General features: G+C 44.3%; 1 non-coding gene across 1 annotated transcript; it reads right to left on the reverse strand.

The window, feature by feature from the left end:
* Nucleotides 1-21294: 21294 nt before the first annotated feature.
* On the reverse strand, nt 21295-21369 carry Trnas-cga (transfer RNA serine (anticodon CGA)). The gene has a single exon. It is a non-coding gene; the product is annotated as a tRNA-Ser (tRNA).
* Nucleotides 21370-21637: the final 268 nt, after the last annotated feature.

Genomic DNA, 21637 nt, shown 5'->3' on the forward strand with positions numbered 1-21637 from the left:
TTTCCGCTGATTGAACATAACAAATAGTAACAAACTGAGCGCAATAAACAGTTATTAGAAGTCCAGGAAAGCTAATCCTATCCGCCTTCCCCAAGCACTACACTCGCTGCTCCTCGCCTCGGCAACACTTCGAGCAGCAAAACGAACCCAAGTCACTGGAGAATCACAAGGTCTCACAATGGCGGACGTCTCTCTACTTGAATCGAAATGCACTCAACTTAAAACTTGCAGGATCCGGTTTATAGCGAGGGAGTGCACCCTCGTGACCATAGGCCAGGGGCGGGCAAACGTTGCACGCGGCTCGTGAGCGCACAGCGCTGCACGTGTGCTGCTCGCGTGCAGGCGTAGACCGGGGCTGTAGCGACAGCCGGCAGGTTGCGGCAGTGTTGTGCCAGGCTAAGCTGCGGACGTTGATGCGAAGCGAGCACTATGTACTGAACGTTGTATTTCAAGAAACGGAGAAGTGGAGATTTGCTATCTTTCAAAAAGTAATGGGAGAATCATTTTTTCTTTGTGCAGAAACGTGAAAAGTCGAAACGTTTAATATGTGGCAGTATTCTCGCTGGTCAACGGAAGTTTAGTATTGAAGGCCGTTATAACAAATTTCACAAGGACGAGTACAATTTATTGTCGGATTCTGAGCGGATGGGGAATTGACTGAGCTTAAGAAGAGCGATCTGACGATACCAGATGAATCTGTCGTAGTTGGCCGGCCGGAGTGGCCGAGTGGTTCTAGGCACTACAGTCTGGAACCACGCGACCGCTATGATCGCAGGTTCGAATCCTGCGTCGGGCATGGATGTGTGTGATGTCCTTAGGTTAGTTAGGTTTAAGTAGTTCTAAGTTCTAGGGGACTGATGACCACAGCAGTTAAGTCCCATAGTGCTCAGAGCCATTTGAATTTGTCGTAGTTGCTGTTGTCACGAGAGATCTGCGACTTTCTCTCGTCATGTCTCTCATCTAACTGATTTAACATTTTATGGAGAACTGTTTTCAAGTTTTCAGGACGACAACAATAATAGCCCAGCGGTATGTGCAAGTTATAAGATTGCACTTAATATAGCGAGAGCTGGAAAACCATTTGCTGAATTAATAAGTCTCGGTTAAGAGCAAACATCAGTGATGAAAATTTACGTAACTGTTTGTGTTTGTCTGTATGTAGAAATTTTGTTCCAGATATTAAACGTATTGTAAACTCCATCTGTGATAATTAAATAAAACGTATCGTAGGTAATAGGTACTCTTTCAAACCATGATTTCTTTCAAGCACTCCTACTAACCTTATTCATTCACTCAATAAAGCAAACTAGGAAACAAAACGCATTACAGAGGAAGGAGCGGACAGAAGGTATGGTGGGGATGGGAGATAAGCGGGTGGCCAGCCTGCCCCTGTGTGCACGCGGAAGACCTGTTAACTGCACGCGTGCAAGTGCACCGCACATGTGCAGGGTTCCTGCCCGCCCCTGCCGTAGGCTTTCGATCCGGCAGTCCATGCGCGCCGCCAGCGGTCCTGGCGTGTTCTCGCACTGTGCAGGCCTGGCTCTTCCTGAGTCCCCAACCGAACTGCACACTGACACGACCCGGAAGAACAACGACGTCGCCACATAGATAGGGCCACAGCTACTGTATATCGATAACTGCTGCTGCTGCCACTAGCGGACAGGCAACGCTTGCGAAACCGTGTGGCGCTAGTCAACACGAGAAGGAGACAAACAACCGCAACCGTGCCAACTAAACGATACCACCTGGTACACAGGACAGAAACAATACAAACAGCACCAACGCGAGCCGCAGCACGGCTCAACTTGCTTAGCGGGATCAGAACTATGATTATAAATGAAGTTATAATTCATACATATATTTGGTAAAGTTTCACACGCACATCATTGTGAAAGTCGCTGTGTTCATATTGACAGTAAATCTTTCTATCCTAAACAGCACTATTAGCAGTTCAGAGGCGACCTTTACGGTAAATTCCTATCAAATTGTCTTTCGCCCTGACTACTGACACTCAAATTAGATGCTCGCCGAAAAAGTGGAAGATAATTGTCCCCACTTTCCACGTGGACCTGTAAATATCTCGAACGGTGCACTAACAGTTACTTTAGCGAAAATCTAAGCGATACAGGACGGTGTACAGTCCTTGCCAGTTCACTAGCAGTTGTTACAGAAAATCAGCGTTTTGCAACAACCAACCTCTGACGTCATCCGAAGCAGCGCGCAATCCGTAGTTTGACTGACGCCGCTATTAATGTGTGGCTGGGTGCGAAATGAATCCTCCTCTTGCCTCGAGGGCTGTATTTATATGCATGGCGCAGCGGACGGCGAAGGGAACATCTGCTGTCATCCGACTTATGCGCATGGCAGCCGTCTCGAAGCGGCCGCTTTCTCGTACGTACAGTATTTAATAACGAAGTTACGAATTAATTTAGAATATCTTAATATTTACATGAGATTATGCTAACTGATCCACCACTTGCAAACAAAATTACAATAGGAGAACAGGAAATCAAAATTGTTGATAAATTTAAGTATTTAGGCGAAATAATAACCTACAATCTAAATGAGAAGCCATCATGGCAAAATAGAATAAAAAAACTGAACTATGCAAATTACATTACCAAAAATACATACAACAAAAAAAGCCTATCTATAGATGCAAAATTAAAACATTATAAAACAGTTACACAACCAGAAATAACGTATGCAGCTGAAACTATCTTCAAAACCACTAATACAGCAGAAATTGACAGAATACTAAAAATAGAAAGAAGAATAATTAGGACATGTATAAATAAAGAGTATAAAATAAATGGACATTGGAGAATAGCATCAAATGAAACAGTATATAAGAAAATAGAACCAGTCATGAGCACAATCAGGAAGAAAAGCATCTCATTCTTTGGACATCTGATGAGAACTCCAGAAAACAGAATTAGTAAAAAAATAATACAAAAATTGTGGAATAGCAAGAGCGACATTAAATGGATCACAGAAATTAAGGACGATATAAAAGAACTTCAAATTACAGTAGATGACCTAAAAAACAAGACAGAGAAAACCAGAATACTGCAAGACCCGCAAACCAGACTACAAATGAAAATCAATAAAAGGAGTACAGGAAGAGTTGTCTCAGATGAAGAAAGAAAGAAAATATCTGAAAGAATGAAGAAATATTGGGCAGACAGAAGAGCAAAACACCTTTCATATAAGAATAGTCTCTAATAATTATATTACCTAAATATATTAAGTTATTTTCGAACCAAATTGTAACCATTTGTAACAACTTGTTTAGAACTTTGTATCTTTGACTACAGTGGTCCAATGAAGGCCATAAAATAAATAATAATAATTTACATGCATTAGGTAAGTTTCAGCTCGCTTGCACAAAAATTTTGCCTTGTAGAATTTTTAGGATGGAACTGACAGTAGATCGTTACCCCTGAACTATAACTTTAAGGGCCCGCATCTCGTGGTCGTGCGGTAGCGTTCTCGCTTCCCACGCCCGGGTTCCCGGGTTCGATTCCCGGCGGGGTCAGGGATTTTCTCTGCCTCGTGATGGCTGGATGTTGTGTGCTGTCCTTAGGTTAGTTAGGTTTAAGTAGTTCTAAGTTCTAGGGGACTGATGAGCATAGATGTTAAGTCCCATAGTGCTCAGAGCCATTTGAACCATTAGCCATTTTTATAGCTTTAAGAGTACTTGTATTTGTAGTTATTAACAGTACGGTCTTAAAATTTGTTACAGCTCCATTATTTCATAAGTTTTATCATGTGCTGTTACCAAAATTTTCTAGCATATAGTTGCAGATTGTATTGTATAGTATTGTATGTTAACCGGGGGCCTAGAAACGACGGAGAGGCTCCGTCCCTGCCGCAGCCGCAGTGGTCCACAACCCCACGACGACTACCGCAGTCGACTTCACCCCTCCGCCGCCCCACCCAGGGTTATTGTGCGGTTCGGCCCCCGGTGGACCCCCCCCCCCCACACGGAACGTCTCACACCAGTCGAGTGTAGCCCCTACGTTTGCGTGGAAGAGAATGGTGGTGTACGCGTACGTGGAGATCTTGTTTGCGCTGCAATCGCCGACATAGTGTAACTGTGGCGGAATGAGGGAACCAGCCCGCATTCGGCGAGGCAGATGGAAAACCGCCTAAAAACCATCCACAGACTGGCCGGTTCACCGGACCTCGACACAAGTCCGCCGGGCGGATTCGTGCCGGGGACCAGGAGCTCTCTCCCGCCAGGAAAACCGTACGTGAGACCGCACGACCAACCGGGCGAGCAAATTGCGGATACTTAAATCTATTACAAATGGGGATGCTTTTGTTACACATTTAGTTTTCATTAGATTATTCGAGAACTGTTAGAGGTAGTTTAATGCGCTCACGTATTTATTAGTTTTAGGTTGAACTGAAGCATCATACAAATTTTCACATTCTAATATTTAGCACCTTCAATTTTTCTTCAAAACGTGTATTATGACCACAATTTTTATTTCATCATGTTCCATCAGTTAATTCTGACATACATTGGCACATTATGACCAATCTCTGGCTTTCTAGCTTTATTATTTAGCACCACTTTTTTTCCTTAAAACTATGTATTTATGAAAACCACTGATTTAATCACTCTAAGGCTTCTCATTTAAAACATTTTACGTTAAAGGATATGCTGACGAAGTTTGGAAAAGCAATTTTAACTTTTAATTTTTTTCTTAATTATGGTGCAATACTTGTGGGCTATGCGCAGACGCTGTATGGTGACGTGGTGCTACTACCACTGAACTGGGGTAAGCCTGACAACAATCTACAGTAGCGTGGTTTCCGTAAAGTTGTCAATGCTAAAGGACAAGCAACACTGCATGAAGTAACTGCAGAAATGAATGCGGGATGTACGACTGACATATCTGTTAGGACAGTGCGGCGAAATTTGGCGTTAATAGGCTGCGGCGGCAGACGGCCGACGCGAGTGCCTTTGCCAACAGCACGACATCGCCTGCAGTGCCTCTCTTGGGCTCGTGCCATGTCGGTTGAACCCTAGACGATTGGAGAAGTATGGCCTGGTCAGATGGATACAGATTTCAGATGGTAAGCGTTGATGGTAGGATTCGAATGTGGCGCAGACCCCACGAAGCCACGGACTCAAGTTCTTTTTACACAGAATGGACTGGGTCCTCTGGTACATCTAAACCTATCACTGACTGGAAATGGTTCTGTTCAGCTACTTCATTTGCAGCCGTTGATGGACTTAATGTCCCCAAAAAACGATAGACTTTTTATGGATCACAATGCGCCATGTCACCGGGCCACAGTTTTTCGCAGTATGACCGAAAAACATGCTGGACATTTCGATGGAATGATATGGTCACCGAGATGGCTCGACTTGAATCCTGTTGAACATTTGTGGGAGATAACTTGAAGGTCATGGGCGTGCACAAAAGCAGGCACTGGCTACGCTATAGCAACTATGGACGGTTATAGAGGCGGCAAGGCACAATATATCTGCAGGGGACTTCTAACGACATGTTGAGTTTGTGCCACGTCGACATACTCCCCTACACCGGGAAAAAGAATGCCCGACACGATATTAGGTCGTATCCCACGACTTTCGCCACTTCAGTGTACAAATAAAAGCCTATTAGACAGGTACCAATAACTATCACGTAGTGCAAGGACAACCAATAGAAAAAAGACAACATACAATACCACAGTCCGTGCAAGAGAGATGTCCGCCTTGGCCACGTGTGCCTGCATCCTACTGGAAAATGTGGAACGAAAAGACTGTGAGAAACATCCGAGGCACGGAAAAGATAAAGGTGAAGTTTGGAGACAAGAGTTATGTGTGAGGGAATAATCAGTCTCTAGCATGATGTGGTGGAGAAGATTGAGATTTGTTGAAGGATAACAGCGCGTTTAACATCGAAAGCTATATACATTTAAAGGTGGCAGGGGTAAAACACAGGGAGCGAAAGGCTATTTACAATTTGTACAGAAACCAGATGGCAGTTATGAGAGTCGAGGGGCATGAAAGGGAAGCAGTGGTTGGGATGGGAGTGACACAGGGTTGTTGCCTCTCCCCGATGTTATTCAATCTGTATATTGAGCAAGCAGTAAAGGAAACAAAAGAAATATTCGGAGTAGGTATTAAAATCCATGGAGAAGAAATGAAAAATTTAAGGTTCGCCGATGACATTGTAATTCTGTCAGAGACAGCTAAGGACTTGGAACAGCAGTTGAACGGAATGGACAGTGTCTTGAAAGGAGGATATAAGATGAACATCAACAAAAGCAAAACGAGGATAATGGAATGTAGTCGAATTAAGTCGGGTGATGCTGAGGGAATTAGATTAGGAAATGAGACACTTAAGATAGTAAAGGAGTTTTGCTACTTGGGGAGCAAAATAACTGATGATGGTCGGAGTAGAGAGGATATAAAATGTAGACTGGCAATGGCAAGGAAAGCGTTTCTGAAGAAGAGAAATTTGCTAACATGGAGTATTGATTTAAGTGTCAGGAAGTCGTTTCTGAAAGTATTTGTATGGAGTGTAGCCATGTATGGAAGTGAAACATGGACGATAAATAGTTTGGACAAGAAGAGAATAGAAGCTTTCGAAATGTGGTGCTACAGAAGAATGCTGAGGATTAGGTGGGTAGATCACATAACTTATGAGGAGGTATTGAACAGAATTGAGGAGAAGAGGAGCTTGTGGCACAACTTGACAAGAAGAAGGGATCGGTTGGTAGGACATGTTCTGAGGCATCAAGGGACCACAAATTTAGCCGGCCGCTATAGTCGAGTGGTTCTAAGCACTTCAGTCTGGAATCGCGCGACCGCTACGGTCGCAGGTTCGAATCCTGCCTTGGACATGGATGTGTGTGATGTCCTTAGGTTAATTAGGTTTAAGTAGTTGTAAGGTCTAGGGGACTGATGACCTCAGATGTTAAGTCCCATAGTGTTCAGAGCCATTTGAACCATTTGAACCAGAAATTTAGCATTGGGGGGCAGCGTGGAGGGTAAAAATCGTAGAGGTAGACCAAGAGATGAATGCACTAAGCAGATTCAGAAGGATGTAGGCTGCAGTACGTACTGAAGAAGCTTGCACAGGATCGAGTAGCATGGAGAGCTGCATCAAACCAGTCTCAGGACTGAAGAAGACAACAACAACAACATATACATAACTGGGAATAGATGAATGAAAGATATCAGGGGCATTGAGAAGATTTGGAAATCACGGGATAAAGGCACATTTAGCTTTGCAAGAGAGTTACAGCTGCTGGGAAACCGAAAAGACGATAGGTAGAGGGCTTCTAGGACCAGAATTAATATCGCAGAAGAAGTGAGGACGGAGAGGGACAAGACAACAGAGAAGTATTGGAAAGAAGGAAGAAGCATTGTAATAGTGACCCCAAATGGCCGAAACGTGTCAAGTAATACATTCTGGATGGAATGGGGTCGTGGCTCATTTCGGCCCTAGTACAGCAGCTCTTTGAAATTTATTATTGCGTCACATATATCTTATTGAAGATGTCACCACAATATACGGTGACCTATAGTCAATTCACAGTTGCGAGTATGAACAACCATCAGTTGCATAATGGAATAAAGACAATGAAAATTTGTGCATGACCAGAACTCGATCCCGGATTCCCCGTCCATCGCGATCGGTCGCCTTCCCATTTGGCTATCCGTGCACGTCTTACAAGCAGACCAAAACTCCCATGTGTCTTCAACTACGTGTCTACAACCCGTGCTCGTACATCCAGGTGAGACATTCCTTGCCCGGTGTAGGAGGAATGATGAAATACTGCAGTGCCCATATTATTCCAAATTATGATCTAATGTTCTTTTGGGCATGCATTCAAGTATTCGGTATGACACAGGCATTGCAATATCATATTTATTCACCGACACCGGGTAAGAGTCTTTCAAGTAAAATGTACATAATGTATACACGAGAGCAGGCTCTGGACACATGGTTGACGATATACAGAAGTGTACGTCTGCCTGTGAGCCGTGCTCGGATATGCAGGCACCCCGGTGGTCCCGGTCGCCTACGATGGACTGGATGGCCGAGCAGTGACCTCTCCAGTTGTCAGGATGCTAGGAAATGGCTGTAGAAGCGTCAGAAACGCCAAAGAACCAATATTAATTCATAACACCTTTATTCCCGTCGAGTACAATGTGGCTTTTTGATGTCAATGACTTTCCCCGAGTCCTCGCTGACTCGTAGCGATGACACCAGATCCGGGCCGCACAGTCTTGCTAGCGCAGCACCGCGTGCTGTGATGTAGCGGAGGAATGCCCTTACTTCGGCCGCCCTTGGCTGGCGGCGCCCGGATGCCGACAGTAAGCTGCTGCACGTGGAGGCTCTGGATTGGAGTCCCAACGCTGTGGGTACGAGAGGCGATCTCGTAGTGCGGAGTGTACTCTGTCCCACCCTGTCTTCTTCCCTGCTCCTCCTGGTGGCTCGTCCGCGGTGGACGGGCGGGACGGGCTGCAGTCCCCCAGCGTCGGTGGCTCACCCGGTGATGGCGGATGCACAGGGCCTAGGCCCCGCACGATCTCGACGATGGTTCACTGATGTGGTCAGCATTGGCGGCGAGCGAGTCTGCCGCAATGTCTGCTAATCCTGGGTTGATGATTGACAGTGGCAGCAGAGAGGACCAGAGCTGGTACTGTCCCCTCACGTCTGCTGCTGGATGGGCCGCCCTTACTGTAACATCTACTTAATAAAGATTAACATGTCGATCACCGAGCTAAGCGCTATGCAGCGACCCAGTACTCATCTAACTGCAAGCCTAATTGCGAGAGCGAGTGCCTTGCTGCTATCAAATCTGGCGTATTTAAAGGAAGCACGAGCGACTTCCTGACGTCATGCTCGTTTGTAATGACCGCATTCGTTCCACTTATACTGCTGATTCATCTGTCGTACGTGCCCCTTAGGTGTTCTTGCGACAGAGTTACGCGTTGTTGCGGCAGACTTACGCGAAGTTGTGAAATGCAGTACAGCTGACGCTATACCTCGGTCTTGCACTCTACGAAAGTCTCCGTCTAACACAAACCCGCGTGCTAAGCAACTCTCTCTCGCCTGTTTTGTGTAACCTGGCCATTGCCCTGCGTGACGACACATTCCGATATATGTGCAATCCTCTGGCTCTCGGCATAGGCAACGAAACTTTGACAATATTCCAGGTTTCCAACTCTTTACAATTCCGCGACACTACGCATCCCCCTCCTTTAAGAAAATTCGTCCCGAATTTTATAAGTCTGGACTTACTGATTGTGCATGCCATACTTCCATATACTCTACAGGTATCTTATAACTGCTCCTTCAACACTGTCAAACTTTTCTTATCCGCTAATAATCTATTTACACTTAATACTAATTCCAATCTTATCATTGGATATCTATTTATATTACGTTTCACTATTCCCAATCCATCCCATAGGTATTTGTTGTACGGTTGTTTTTTCAGAACGAGACATCTTTTTCCATATACAAAAGTAAGTTGCACAAATAAACACTAGAACTAAGATTATGCTACTCGTTGACACACAAAATAAAATTGTGTTTTGCTTACGTTTCTCCCGATATTGCTGCATGTGCTGCAGTAGTTGATTAACTGAGATCTGCTCTTTTTCTGAGATAATCAGGCTATCTAAAGATTGTAGCAATGTGGGATCCAAGGACTCGTTAATAAACGTTAGGTTCTGGCGAGGCAATATGTGTGGTGCATCCTCTGGATAATACAAGACAGGCTGTGTCACGTTAATTATTGTTGCATCCGTGAAAGTAGCTGGTAGGTGGAAATGCTTCCCCACTATTTCACATCCATTAATCAATAACCCACTGCCTTGAAATTCAAGCTTTGATATATCTGTCAATCTAGCATTTCTGTAACAAGTGGCAACTACGGTCTCTAGTTCGAACAAAGAGTAAATCCAATGTTCCCCAACTTTCTGAAATTTCGGTCTCGGAAGTAACACCTTCTTTTCGCATTCTAAGGTTCCCATATTCCCCAAGAAAAACTTCATCCCACACGAGTGATTGTCCCTAGACCTAAGTGCGTAAGGAACGTTCCTCTGCTGTTCTTTCGGTTCGGTACCCTCACACCCTTTGTTACTGTTGGAGGAATCTGCGGTAACGCATCCACTGCGCCCATAAACGGCTTAATCCTACTCACATGAACTACTGACGACTTGGTTGATAACTGCAACTTTACGTTGACTGGAGACACTATTTCATTTACCTGATATGGTCCAGAATATTTCGTCAAAAACTTCTTCGTTTTACCCTTCGGAACATAAGGATTAGCCAACAATACCCATTGACCAATTCTGTATTGCGGCAGTTTACCTGTTCGTCGCCCAATACTCTCTTGTTTCTCCAAAGCTTTAGTATTAGCACGCCGTACCCTTTGCCAAATCCCTCTCAATTTCTTGTCGAAATTCTTCACTGACTCATCCTGTGAACCTACCTGAAGTTTGAGCACATCAAATGGTGATGGAATTTTCCGACCATAAATTACCTCATATGGAGAGAGCCCCGTTCCTGTATTAACTTTCGCCTTATATGTGCATGTCAACAGATTTAAATACACGTCCCAATCCGTGTGTTCTAAATTTATGTAATGACTAATCATCTTAACTAACGTCCTATGAACCCGTTCTGTTCGTCCAATCGACTGAGGATGAAATGGGCTTGTCCGCAATTTCTTCAACTTTCAATAAACGGCATAACTGCTTCATCAGCTCCGACATAAAGTTACTACCCTGATCTGTAATTATAGTATCAGGCACACCATACTTCAGCAACCAGTTATTAACAAAGGCAGGGCTTAACAACTGGCCGGTTTTGAGCGCGAGTACTCGCGTCTGCTCAGGCACGTCTTCGCGAGCAGGTGCAAGGGGAAGGAGTAGGGAGGGAGGGGAGGGAGGGGATGTAGATGTAGATGTAGATGTAGATGTAGATGTAGAAATGCGCGCGCACGTTTGAATAGGGCCGCAGCGTGCCTATTGAATTCGCGCCGACTCTGTAACGTTTAAGACTAGGCGCAAATTGAGACGCGTATAGCGCGTGTGGCGCGACGCAGCGCAGCGCGTGTTTTTGTAACATCGCAGGTTGAAATGGGACCGCGCAAATTGCGAAGCGACGCGACTGGGGCGCGACACGCGCCTGCGCCAGGTCGTGCGGCGTTGTGGTTGAGGCACAGTTTCTCGCGCCGCGCGTCGCGCGAGCCTCGGTAGCACCGTGGGAAATTAGAGGCGGGGAGTGAAAAAGTAGCCCGGCCATGTGCTCACATCGGAACGGCGCAGATCAGCAGTGGTAGTACTGCCAATACGATAAATTTTGCCGTACTGTGTACTGAATTTTATTTCCTTTGGGTAGTGTTTCGTTTTTCGCCATTTAAACGCTCCAGCTTTCTTCGTTAGCACGTTATACTTCTCTGTTATTTATATCTGCATAGTTTTGTTTTGTTTTTCTTCTGTCAAGAAAAATGTATACTCCAGTAACTGATGAGCCATTGGCCGCTGGAATTGCACCATATGCCTCTGCGATGTTTTCAGATCGTAACACGGGACAGAGGGTAGTGAATAAGGAAGCAAGGAATATTACGAGGGCAGTTCAATAAGTAATGCAACACAATTTTTTTCTCGGCCAGTTTTGGTTGAAAAAACCGGAAATTTCTTGTGGAATATTTTCAAACATTCTCACTTCGTCTCGTATAGTTTCATTGACTTCCGACAGGTGGCAGCGCTGTACGGAGCTGTTAAAGTGGCGTCTGTAACGGATGTGCGTTGCAAACAACGGGCAGTGATCGAGTTTCATTTGGTGGAAAACCAGGGCATCTCAGATATTCATAGGCGCTTTCAGAATGTCTATGGGTATCTGGCAGTGGACAAAAGCACGGTGAGTCGTTGGGCAAAGCGTGTGTCAAAATCACCGCAAGGTCAAGCAAGACTGTCTGATCTCCCGCGTGCGGGCCGGGCGTGCACAGCTGTGACTCCTGCAATGGCGGAGCGTGCGAACACACTCGTTCGAAATGATCGACGGATCACCATCAAACAACTCAGTGCTCAACTTGACATATCTGTTGGCAGTACTGTCACAATTGTTCACCAGTTGGGATATTCAAAGGTTTGTTCCCGCTGGGTCCTTCGTTGTCTAACCGAACACCATAAAGAGCAAAGAAGAACCATCTGTGCGGAATTGCTTGCTCGTCATGTGGCTGAGGATGACAATTTCGTGTCAAAGATTGTTACAGGCGATGAAACATGGGTTCATCACTTCGAACCTGAAACAAAACGGTAATCAATGGAGTGGCGCCACACCCACTCCCCTACCAAGAAAAAGTTTAAAGCCATACCCTCAGCCGGTAAAGTCATGGTTACAGTCTTCTGGGACGCTGAAGGGGTTATTCTGTTCGATGTCCTTCCCCATGGTCAAACGATCAACTCTGAAGTGTATTGTGCTACTCTTCAGAAATTGAAGAAACGACTTCAGCGTGTTCGTAGGCACAAAAATCTGAACGAACTTCTCCTTCTTCATGACAACGCAAGACCTCACACAAGTCTTCGCACCCGAGAGGAGCTCACAAAACTTCAGTGGACTGTTCTTCCTAATGCACCCTACAGCCCCGATATCGCACCGTCGGATTTCCATATGTTTGGCCCAATGAAGGACGCAATCCGTGGGAGACACTACGCGGATGATGAAGAAGTTATTGATGCAGTACGACGTTGGCTCCGACATCGACCAGTGGAATGGTACCGTGCAGGCATATAGGCCCTTATTTCAAGGTGGCGTAAGGCCGTAGCATTGAATGGAGATTACGTTGAAAAATAGTGTTGTGTAGCTAAAAGATTGGGGAATAACCTGGTGTATTTCAATGATGAATAAAACAACCCCTGTTTCAGAAAAAAATGTGTTGCATTACTTATTGAACTGCCCTCGTATAAAATCATGTGATTAAGAATCAAGGCACGAAAGTAAAGCAAAGTTATATTCTCGCTGCCTAGTAAGCTAGCGTATCTGTACGGTCTGTTACAAAAATTTAGAAAGGGATAATCTCCACAGGTGTGATCCCTTTGTTCTTGTGGTAAAAAGCGTCCAAGATCTGAAGTATAGAAGTTTCACTGTGATTACTCTGATATGGATGTAATAATGTAATACGACACACTGTAGTACATGCACGTGAACAACATATTTCCACTGCAAGCTAGAAACAGTAGAAACGCAGTCACAAGTAACAATGTTTTAATTTGTTCGCCGTGATGAGAAAAGCATTTCAATTGTTGCATGGACATCGTCAGCATTAATGAACTAATTATACAACAACAGGCTATACAAATGAAGAAAATGGTCGGTATTATTACGAAAGTAGGAATATCCTTAGAGAGTGTTAATATTAGATATATTTAATTTGTTTAAATGTGCTGCTGACAAAGGCAGATCTACTTTCATGACAATGTTTTTCGAACTCCATCTCACAAGGCACACATGGCTAGCTTGTGCATTCGTGTCACGCGCATTATTCTTCGCTGCTGACAATACACTGACCATTGTGTTGTGCGACAGATCAATTGCTTATTTTTCTCAATAACAACTGTTTATTCGCGATCACGCATTGTCAGTTGGGCAAGCCCTAGGTGAGTAAACAGTATCTGGCATGTGCCTATCACTCCGCCTGAAGGAACGCTCATCATTATTTTAATACTGCTCAGATCGAGAGAAGGCTTAAAATCCTTTGGTAAATTTCCATTCCAGTCGCTCAGTGTTAAAAATACGATGGGTTACGGGAATTCCACCAAAATTCCAACAGAATTGCCAATCTGTTTTTGTGTGAGTTGTTAACCTTTTCTCATTCGAAGAAGCATCACCGTTTATGAGTAAAGGCCACATTTCTCTTGGTGACTGGTTTAATTGTACTTCCTTTGTCACAATGTAATTTGCCAAACTCATCTCACAGCCGCTATTGAGACAGAATTCCGAAACGGAGGGCCTCATTAAACAAGTAATTGGCAATCACAGAGCTCAATAGCTTACGAAAAACCTCATAGTATCGGTTTGCAGTAACATAAAAGAAGAAATTTCATGTTTATTTTCATACTAGGAAGCTCTTGTTTCGCTAGCTGTCGATAACTCTTAAAAAAATTACAGTCACTGGAGTGAAATAAATAAAAAATGAAGTATAAGCAGTGATATATCTCCACAGATAAGAAAGTTCCGTGTGTTTAATAATTGGCAAAACACTCTCCTCTTTGTGTGCTATCATTCGCCAAACTTTCGTTTCGATGTCTCGAGCGGTTCAGGAGATACGAGAGATGTTGCGAGTATTTCATTCTCGCGGGCGTGAGATCGGAAGTGAGCGCGCTACATGGGATCCATTTTCTCGAGATCGGAGGCAGATAAAGATCTCCTCCCAAGTCTAAACAAAAATTCAACATGTTAGCTAAATTTCATACGCAGCAACATATGGTGTAATACGCACCAAACGCAAAATCATAGCAACCCCTAATTTTCGTTGCAATTTTTGCGTAGTGTCTTACTAAAATGTGTACATCACAATAAGAATGGCCATTAGCGAGGTAATGGGCACTTCGTCACGAAGCTGACATATATCGCTACAAGTAAAGCAAAAATCATATATTTTCAGACAATAGTTTCTGTAAAATCGTTTGAGAAAGATAAGAGGTTGCGCGCGCTTCGGTTCAGTCAGCGCAGAGCGTCGCCAGTCGGCGCGTGCGACGTATGGTGTACGCGTCGCAATAGCGCTGCACCCGCGCGACCCGTGCGTGTCGCGCTGTAGTGTCGTGTCACGTCACACGTGCTATACGCTTCTCAATTTGCGCCTAGCCTAAAAAGTACTACGATCAGCTGTAACACTCGCTTCGCTGGTTAAGAATCATGTCAAGTCGCCGTTGTGTAACCCCAACCATGCTTTCGAAGTTCAACCCCCATTGGGAGGAATTGTATCTGTTTACAGAAAAAGAGTGTGTTGCAAAATGTTTAGTATGTCACAAAACGCTGAATTCTTTCAGGAAATTTAAATTGCAAGCCTTAGTTCAGGGCTTCACAACATACGTGCTCGCAGAGCAAGCTGTGAGCAGCAAGGCGAGAGCACGGAGCAGCGCGAGCACGCTACCCCCACTACCGGACCAGAGCGGAGAGTGGGGAGAGTCACGTGAGGCACACAACAGCTGCCGCCAGTCAATGTAAATCCGCGGCCACCTGCAGGGATATCACTCACGAATTATTACTGCGACAAATGAAACAAATAAAGGAGAATGTACACGTGCCACATAATTTTATTAACTTAGTGTATGCCTCTACATTCGCATTAATTTGTGAACTGTTACACAATAAAAGGTGTCACTAATGTGTGGTATTCTCGGTTATCTTGTACTTTTTGCCCTCTGCAATTGCGTCTGTGTTCGGAGTAATTGTTCTTGTGCATTGTAGGTGCAGCGTGCAGTTTAAATTTCGATCAGATAATGCGTTTCTCAGGCGCGTCTTGTTACATTTCAGTGCAGAGAACAGTTGTTCACAAACATACGTGGAAAGACTACGAAAGTGGATAATGTGATGGACCAGATCGTGCACAGGAAGTTATTAAACTTAAAAGGAAGCTATCCGAAGAAGATCTGGACGACGAAGAAAAATCAACTGAGGCAGCTCTCAGAGTGAGTTACAAAACTGCTTTGCTTTTAGCAAAATCCCTGCGCCCCTTCACTGATAGCGATTTAATAAAAGAATGAATGTTAGTTAAAGCGGAACATTTGTGTCCATCTCAAGTTGAACAGTTTCGGATTGTGCCATTATCTAACATGACCATTATGCGTCACATACAGGACATGGCAGACGACGTCCAGAGCCAGCTTGCAAATATCTGTAACGATTTTATGGCGTATTCTCTAGCTCTGGACGAAAGTGTTGATATCACTGCATCAGCGCAGCTTGGCATATTTATTAGAGGTGTTAATAGAGATCTTCAGGTGAGGGAGGAGCTCCTCGATGTAGTAGCCATGAAGAACACTACAACCGGAGGTGATATTTTAAGTAGTGTTGAAGAAAGTGTTGAAAGTATAGGATTGTCGTGGAATTCTTTAGTTTCAGTGTCTATAGACGGTGCACCAGCGAAGACAGGGAGAAAATCAGGTTTCGTTGCGCTGTTGAAGGAGAAAATGCAAAAATGACCGTGCCGAATGAAATAAGTGGCGTTCACTGTGTGATCCACCAGGAAAACTTATGTGCAAAGAGTATCACTCTAAAAAATGTGATGAGTGTTGTTGTGCGTACAACCAGTTATATAAGGAAGCATGGGCTACAACACAGGCAGTTTAAAAGCTTTCTTGAAGATGTAGAAAGCCTGCCTTATTACAGCGAGGTCCGCTGGCTTAGTCGTGGCGAATTATTAAATCGATTTTTTTGCCTATTACACGAGATAAATATGTTCATGGAAATAAATAACATGTGTGTTCCTGAATTGAAAGAGCCTTCATGGAAATGTGATCTCGCGTTCTTAGCAGATTTAACTAGCCATCTGAATGCTTTAAACATTTCCCTACAAGGTAAAGATCTGATAATTACTCATTTCATAGATCGAATACGAGCTTTTAAAATGAAATTTACACTTTGGGTGAGTCAGCTGGAAACAGGAAATCTAGCTCAGTTTTCTAAGATATCATCCATGCAAGATGTTCACAAAGACTGTGAACGTTATTCACATAGTTTAGTTGCCCCTAAGGAAGAATTTGATCAACGCTTTCAAGATCTGACAGCACTAGACAGTAATTTTTATCTGTTCTCCTCTCCATATTCAGCGAATATTGAAGAGATTCGTCCTGAGCTGCAACTAGAAATTAGTGACCTGCAGTGTGACAGAGAATACAGAAACAACTTTCAGAACAAGAAAAACATTTTGGAATTCTACAGACACTTCCCTCAGGATAGATTTCCTCGTTTGCACTAACTGGCGGCTACAATAATATCAATATTGGGTTCCACGTATGTTTGTGAACAACTGTTCTCTGCAATGAAATGTAACAAGACGCGCCTGAGAAACGCATTGTCTGATTGAAAATTTTAACTGCACGCTGCGCCTACAATGCACAAGAACAATTACTCTGAACACAGACGCAATTGCAGAGGGCAAAAAGTACAAGATAACCGAGAATACCACACATTAGTGACACCTTTTATTGTGTAACAGTTCACAAATTAATACGAATGTAGAGGCATACACTAAGCTAATAAAATTATGTGGCATGTGTACATTCTCCTTTATTTGTTTCATTTGTCGCAGTAATAATTCGTGAGTGATATCCCTGCAGGTGGCCGCGGATTTACATTGACTGGCGGCAGCTGTTGTGTGCCTCATGTGACTCTCCCCACTCTCCGCTCTGGTCCGGTAGTGGGGGTAGCGTGCTCGCGCTGCTCCGTGCTCGCACCTTGCTGCTCACAGCTTGCTCCGTGAGCACGTATGTTGTGAAGCCCCTGAACTAAGGCTTGCGCAACAGTGCTTGCCTTCTGATCTGGAATAGCTACCATTACCAGGTATCGGGAAAAATGATCTAATATTGTTAATACGTTTCGATTACCCGCTTGGGTCTTGTTATATGCTCCGATTACGTCTAATCCTATGAATGCGAACGGACGATCCGCTTCAGGTTGTCTCGGTAACTGAATTTTCTGATGACTTAAATCTGCTCTCTGCGCACACGGTATACAATTTTGCACATACTGCTCTACATCATTGCGACGTGTCTTCCACCAAAACCTTTCAGCTACCCGCCTATCAGTCGTTCTTTTACCACCATGACCCGACAATACATGGTCGTGCGCTTGTTTGAACACTTCTTGCCTCAGCAACTCCGGTACTACGACGCGTAGTCCGCACTTCGTCTTCCTGCAAAGCAACCCATCCTGCATTTCAAACTGCGGTTGCGTTCGGAACAACTGACACTCTCTGTCAGTGGCTTGCGCCTTTATCCACTCCTTCTCACTTATGCCCACAACTTGTACAGCTGCTATTTTTCTACTAAGCGCATCTGCATTCGTATGTTTTACCCCTGGTTTGTGAATTACCTCGTAGTCAAATTCACTTAGTTTCAGTGCCCATCTCGTTAAACGACAAGAAGGATCTTTCAACCCCAACAACCACTTCAATGCTGCGTGATCTGTAATCACCTTGAACCTACGCCCATATAAATAACAGCGAAAATACGAGATGCCGTAAATCACTGCTAACATTTCTTTCTTTGTAGTTGAATAATTCTTCTCTGCCTTATTCAGTTGCCTAGAAGCATAAACCACTGGATTTTCCTGTCCATTAACCTTCTGAGAAAGAACACAACCTACAGCAATATTACTACCATCACAAGATGGTATGAACTCTTGTTCGAAATCAGGAAGTATCAACACTGGGTCTGATGTTAGTATCTGTTTGAGCTTCTCGAACGCCTCCTGACACTGTGCTGTCCATTCTAACTTAACACCTTTCTTTAACACTCTCGTTAATGGATGTGCAATTTCCGCGAACTCCTTTACATATCGTCTGTAGTAATTACATAAACCGAAATATTGCTGAACTTGTTTAGTGGTCTGTGGTACTGGAAAACCACGCACAGGCGACGTTAGACGAGGATCCGTTCTTACCCCATCCTGACTGATAATATGCCCAAGATAAGTCACTTGCGTTTGAGCAGACTGACATTTCTCGACATTAAGCGTAAGATTTGCCTCTCTTAGCCTACTAAATACTTCGTTCAGTCGTTCCATATGCTCTTCTAAATTACGCGAAAAAATAACAATATCATCGAGGTATACCATAGCGATCTTCGGTTTCAGTCCCCGAAGAACACCATCTAACAGACGCTGGAAAGTAGCAGGAGCGTTTTTCAACCCAAATGGCATTCTGCGATTCTGAAAGTGACCAAGGCTTGTTGTAAAGGCCGTCTTCGGTCTATCCTCGGGACTTACTTCTATCTGATGGTACCCACTCTTTAGATCTAGTGTCGAAAAATATTTACACCGACCTAGGTTGTCCAGTGTTTCCGTGATGTTCGGTATTGGATACGCATCTGTTACAGTTCGTGCGTTCAAAAAACGACAGTCACAACAGAACCTATACTTTTTAGTACCATCCAATGACTTCTTAGGAACTACCACTATGGTGGCAGACCACGGGCTTTCACTGTTCTCTATAATACCGTCCCTTAGCTGTTCTTTAATAAATTCTTCCACTAGTGGTTGTAGGTGTTTCGGTATCCTGTATGGTTTTCTATAGACGGGCGGACTATTGCCAGTCGGTATACGGTGCTGTGTAATAGGAGTTGCTGGTAATGGACCTTCTGAATTAAACAAATCTAAATACTCTAATAACAAAGCTTCCATAGCTTTCCGATCACCATTCTCCAAATGCCGAATCTTATAACGTAGTACAGATGCCTTGACGGTTTGCTTGACGTTATAATCACCTTGGGATTCACCTATATCCTCATCGTCGAGTATTTCCAAACTTGCTACCACTAAACCCTTTGGGAGATCCACTTCATCTGACCCAAAATTATCTACACTGACCGGAATCATCAGTTCCCCATTTGTATCCGTTACGCGCGCAACGCTCCTCCTAATAAAACAATGCATTTCATCCAATGCTTCATTGCTCTGCAGTGGCTCCACCACACATAGTCTCTGCTGTGGTACATCAGTACCTACTGACAACCAAACTAACTTCCCTGTATCCGAAGGCACTTTGACATGCGTATTTATCTTTAATGCCCTTGTACGCGGTTCAATTGGTGACATCTTAGCAACGGATGCACCTCGCGACGTAGAAACATTTACAGCTGTTGTACCCATTGAAAACAAGTTTCCACTAAGTTCAACTGTACGCTGTGAAAGATTAATTTTGGCATGGTGTTTATCGAGGAAGTCCAGTCCGAGAATCACAGAATACCCTTGTCCCACAGTTGGAAACACTTCCATTTGCTCTCTGAACTCTACAGTTCCAATCTTAAAAACGAACTGTGTTGTACCCAATGATTGCAACTCATTATTCCCTACTCCACGTAATCTATACCTAGGAGTACCTAGTCTTCTCCTACCCACGAGGTCTAGACTAGCAACAGATACATGTGCCCCTGTATCAATCAAAAACTTACATCTGTTATTCCTTGCAACACCCATCAAGCCACAATCCGTCTCTGTACTAATTTTCACCGTACTTCTGCTTACCGGGAATGTCTTCCGACGGACGAAACACTCCCGTTCCCGTTTAACGCTTTTTCCTATTTATTCCCGTTACCATTCTGCTTACTACGACACTCATTCGCCTTGTGGCCGTAGCGTTTACAATCATAGCACTGCGGCTGTCTGCATTGAGCCATCACGTGACCTTTCCTCCCACAACGGTAACAATTCCTCTCCGACGCAAAGATACGTTTATCGTTGCGAACCCTTGTTACAATGTCTATCTCCTGCAGATGCGTTGCAATACGCAGCGCTGCTGCTAAATCCCCAGGATTCTCCATTCTAACCCTACGAGAAAATTCTGCAGGAATTCCCCTGAGGAATATATCGAAGGCTCTGTTCTCTGCCTCTCCTAGTAATACACGATCCGCATCAGGATTACCCGATAATTCATAGGTCTGCGAATTAATTTTCCGTATCCTTTCTGAAAAAGACCCCACTGTCTCATTGACCTTTTGTGTCAAATTAGCTAACTTCTCCCTAAAAAATCTTGCACTATTCTGCTTACGATATATTTGGTGTAACCCATCTGCCAATTCTTCAATCGTGCTCGCCTTACTAAGCGTCTCTTGGTACATCACAAACGTCTTGGCTTCCCCTGCAAGTCGCAAATTTGCCATACGTAACGTAGTTACGTTCGACCAATTGCTCATTGCAGCTGTTGCCAAAACATCGTTAATCAACGCTGTGACATCCTCTGTTGCTTTACCCGAGAAAGGCGTGATCAGGTTACCTACTGAAGGATACATTGCAAGGTTGGACATTGCTATCGACTTGCCACTCACTTGAACCCATTTGCGACTCTTGCACCGAACGCAAGGCCTCCATTTGTGTCATTAACTCTACATGACGTAACTTATGCTGCGCATTCTCTTCTAACAAATTTGAGACTTTCTCCGTCAGAGGAGCTATACTCACTTCAGTACTAACTGATCTTGTTTCCGGCATGATTTGTGCGAATTACCAACAACTTGAATGAGATTTTCACTCTGCAGCGGAGTGTGCGCTGATATGAAACTTCCTGGCAAATTAAAACTGTTTGCCGGACCGAGACTCGAACTCGGGACCTTTGCCTTTCGCGGGCAAGTGCTCTACCAACTGAGCTACCCAAGCACGACTCACGCCCCGTCCTCACAGCTTTACTTCTGCCAGTACCTCGTTTCCTACCTTCCAAACTTTACAGAAGCTCTCCTGCGAATCAAGCTTCTGTAAAGTTTGGAAGGTAGGTGACGAGGTACTGGCAGAAGTAAAGCTGTGAGGACGGGGCGTGAGTCATGCTTGGGTAGCTCAGTTGGTAGAGCACTTGCCCGCGAAAGGCAAAGGTCCCGAGTTCGAGTCTCGGTCCGGCACACAGTTTTAATCTGCCAGTAAGTTTCACACCA

The sequence above is a fragment of the Schistocerca cancellata genome, chromosome 6, assembly GCF_023864275.1.
Source record: "Schistocerca cancellata isolate TAMUIC-IGC-003103 chromosome 6, iqSchCanc2.1, whole genome shotgun sequence".
In the NCBI taxonomy this organism is placed as follows: domain Eukaryota; kingdom Metazoa; phylum Arthropoda; class Insecta; order Orthoptera; family Acrididae; genus Schistocerca; species Schistocerca cancellata.